This window comes from Ceratotherium simum, chromosome 29 (assembly GCF_057802395.1).
Source record: "Ceratotherium simum simum isolate JZ-2026a chromosome 29, ASM5780239v1, whole genome shotgun sequence".
Lineage (NCBI taxonomy): Eukaryota > Metazoa > Chordata > Mammalia > Perissodactyla > Rhinocerotidae > Ceratotherium > Ceratotherium simum.
In genome coordinates this window covers 5,782,660-5,786,089 of record NC_141928.1, presented here as the reverse complement: position 1 = coordinate 5,786,089, position 3,430 = coordinate 5,782,660, and positions in this window count along the sequence as shown.

The following is a 3,430-nucleotide window of genomic DNA, read 5'->3' as shown; positions in this document are numbered from 1 at the left end:
TGTTTGCACAGTGTATCTTCGTCCCTCATTTTACTTTTAACCCATCTATGTCCTTATATTTAACTGAGTTTCTTGTAGACAATACATAGTTGGTTCTTTTTTATCTAATCTGACAATCTCTGTTTTTTCGCTGGTGTATTTAGACCATTCATATTTAATGTGATGATTGATATGGTTGGATTAAATTCTACTATTCTATCTTTCTAGCTATTTTCCAAGATCATGACTAGGGTAAGCAAGGTGTCTAGGGTACAAAATTTTAGAAGACATTTACTCTCATGTTCATGCAAGTGCTGAACTCTGTATTGCATAATCCTTAGATTTTTGCACCTATGGGCCTTGCTTGCCTCACCCTAGTCCTAGCCTTGCTGTTTTTTATTTGTCCCATCTGTAATTTGTTTCATTTTTCCTCTTTTTCTACTTCCTGTTGGGTTAATTGAGCATTTTTATGGTTCTATTTATCTCTTCTATTGATTTATTATTTATATCTCTATTTTTTTTGTGTGTGTGTGAGGAAGATCAGCCCTGAGCTAACATCCGTGCTAATCCTCCTCTTTTTCGCTGAGGAAGACCAGCTCTGAGCTAACATCTATTGCCAATCCTCCTCCTTTTTTCCCCCAAACCCCCAGTAGATAGTTGTATGTCATAGTTGCACATCCTTCTAGTTGCTGTATGTGGGACGCAGCCTCAGCATGGCCAGAGAAGCGGTGCGTCGGTGCGTGCTTGGGATCCGAACCTGGGGCGCCAGCAACAGAGTGTGCGCACTTAACCACTAAGCCACTGGGCCGGCCCTATACCTCTATTTTTAAAAAATTGCTGGTTGCCATAGGGGTTACAATATACTTATTTAATTAATCAGAGTTTACCTTCAAATGATATTATAATGCTCACATGTGGTGTGCAGACTTTTTTTTACGTGCAGCTTAAGCAGTATAGTCCCAATTCTTCCTTCCCATCCTTTGTGCTGTTACTATTACTGTTGTACAGTTTACTTTTTTTTTTTTTGAGGGAGATTGGCCCTGTGCTAACATCTGTTGCCAATCTTTCTTTTTTCTCCCCAAAGCCCCAGTACATAGTTGTATATCATAGTGTGGAGTTGTAGCTCTTCTATATGGGACGCCGCCTCAGCATGGCTTGATGAGCAGTGAGTAGGTCCGAGCCCAGGATTCGAACCTGTGAACCCCGGGGCGCCAAAGCAGAATGCGAGAACTTAAACGTTATGCCACTAGGGTGGGCCCTGTACGGTTCACTTTTAAATGTGCTATAACCAAATAGTATTTTGCTATTTTTTTGCTTTAGTTTGTCATTACCTTTTAGCACAATTAAAAATAGGGACATTTTGGGGCCGTGGTGTAGTGGTTAAGTTCGGCGCGCTCTGCTTCGCCAGCCCAGGTTCTGGTTTGGATCCCAGGTGTGGACCTACACCAGCTGTCAGCCATGGTGTGGCAGCAAACCACGTACAAAATAGAGGAAGATTGGCACAGATGTTCGCTCGGGGCTAACCTTCCTCAAGCAAAAAAGGAAGAAGTTTGTCAACAGTTGTTAACTCAGGGCGAATCTTCATCAGCAGAAAAAAAAAAAAAATAGGGACATTTTCATTTTAGTTTACTTTGAGCTTTCCATTTCCAGTGCTCTTCACTTCTCTATGTGGATCCATGTTTCAGTGTGATATCCTGTTTATTCTCCCTGAATGAATTCCCTCAGTGCTTTTTCTTTTCATTTCTGCTGTCAACTTTTTAATTCTCAAGAGCTTTCTGTTTTGTTTTATGACTGTCTCTTTTTTGTAGTGTCCTATTCTTGTTTCATGAATGTCTTCTCTACTGTCTCTGAAGATACTAAAGAGACTTTGTTTTTAAAGTTTTATCCTCCCGGCATCATCTGTTTCCTCACAGTTACTTTTTTCCATTTGTTTGTTTATTTGTGTCTCTTTCAGGGGAGATCTACTGTGGGTGATCCTGGTCTCTCTGTTGATATTTAAGAGCAGGTGGCTGGCTAGCAGGATGGTTAGAAATTCTGAGTGAGGAGGTGAGGTTTGTTTGGCTGGGTATTTTCATTGAAGAAACCCTGCTATTTCTATATATCTTGCTCTTTTCTCTTGGGCTGGCCATATTCCCGGGAGAGCATTCTTCTAGTCTCCTGCCAGGAGGGCTAAGGCCTAGCTGCTGGCTTTCTGTGAGCCAGCAATGACCACAGTCATTGTTTAGAACTTAGACCAACGAAATATTCTTTTCAGGGAGGAGTATTTTCTCACTGACATTGTTTAGAATTACTGTCATATGGTGATTAAAAGTAGACCAACTTTTAGTCACTTTTATTATTGTCTTTAAGTCCTTTTCAAACAATGCAGCCCCCTGTTGCCTGCACCCGAGGGGGGTGGACCACTCCCACCCTCCCGCCCTCGGGGTGTCACCCAGTAATATTTTTCTCCGCCTGCTAAGCTCTGGGTTGTTTCAATCTTCTCCGGTTGGCTTTTGCCTCTTCTGTCACCTCCAAAGCCAGCTCTCTGCATTAAAATTCCTGTATTTTAAATACTCCCAGTGGTTTCTGTTTTTCTGGTGGGATCCTGATTGACCCCATTTCCAATCTTGCTATGGCTGTGTTTGCAGACTCCCGCTCATGTGGATAGTTTCCCAGCATCCTTTGCCATTGCGGATTGTGAGCTCATGTGCAAGAGCGCCTTTTCTGTGGGACTCTTGTCAGCTGTGGTGGGGACTGTGTCCCACCAGAGTGCTTTGACTTTTGCTCTGGATAGATCCCAGAGTTCTTTCCTGAAGCCTTTGTTTTTTTAATGTCAATTTTTCGTGTAGGGGTTTCTGACACACATGCATAGGCTGAATTCGAACCTCAGACCCGTGAGGAACAGGCCTGTGGTTAGAACTCCCAAGGAGACTTTATTTCCTCATCCAGAACCCAGGCTGGGTCAAACCAGCTTCCCTGCTACCTCCATGAGCCGCGGGCAGATTTTATTTCCGTTCCCTCTTCATCCCAGCTCCCCACTTCACAGACCTAAAGCTTCATTTCCTGTCTACACTTGGGGGGTCAAACTCAAGCCCTAGACCCCTGAGCCCACTACCCCACCACAGTGCACAGCCCCCAGGGCTGCTGTTCCCTCCAGGGCTTATCATGCTTCCTCTTCCTCGGTTCTTGGGGATTTCCCTTACTATCTGGGGAGTTCAGCTATGAATTTACAGAGACACCCGGCACACTGGTGTAGTCTTTCCAGCATTTCTAGGTGTTTGGACAGAGACCTGCTTAAGTTCTCCAGTCTGGCAAGTTTCAGAGACTAGAAGTCTCACACACGGTTTTAAAACTCAGGAGATTTCACATGAAAATCTGCATTTCTGGCTTCTCTTGCTGGGAAAAATAAAAAGGAAGAACCGGCAACTATGATTCCCCAGGTCCTTGTTGGCCACAGATACAGCTTTGCTCT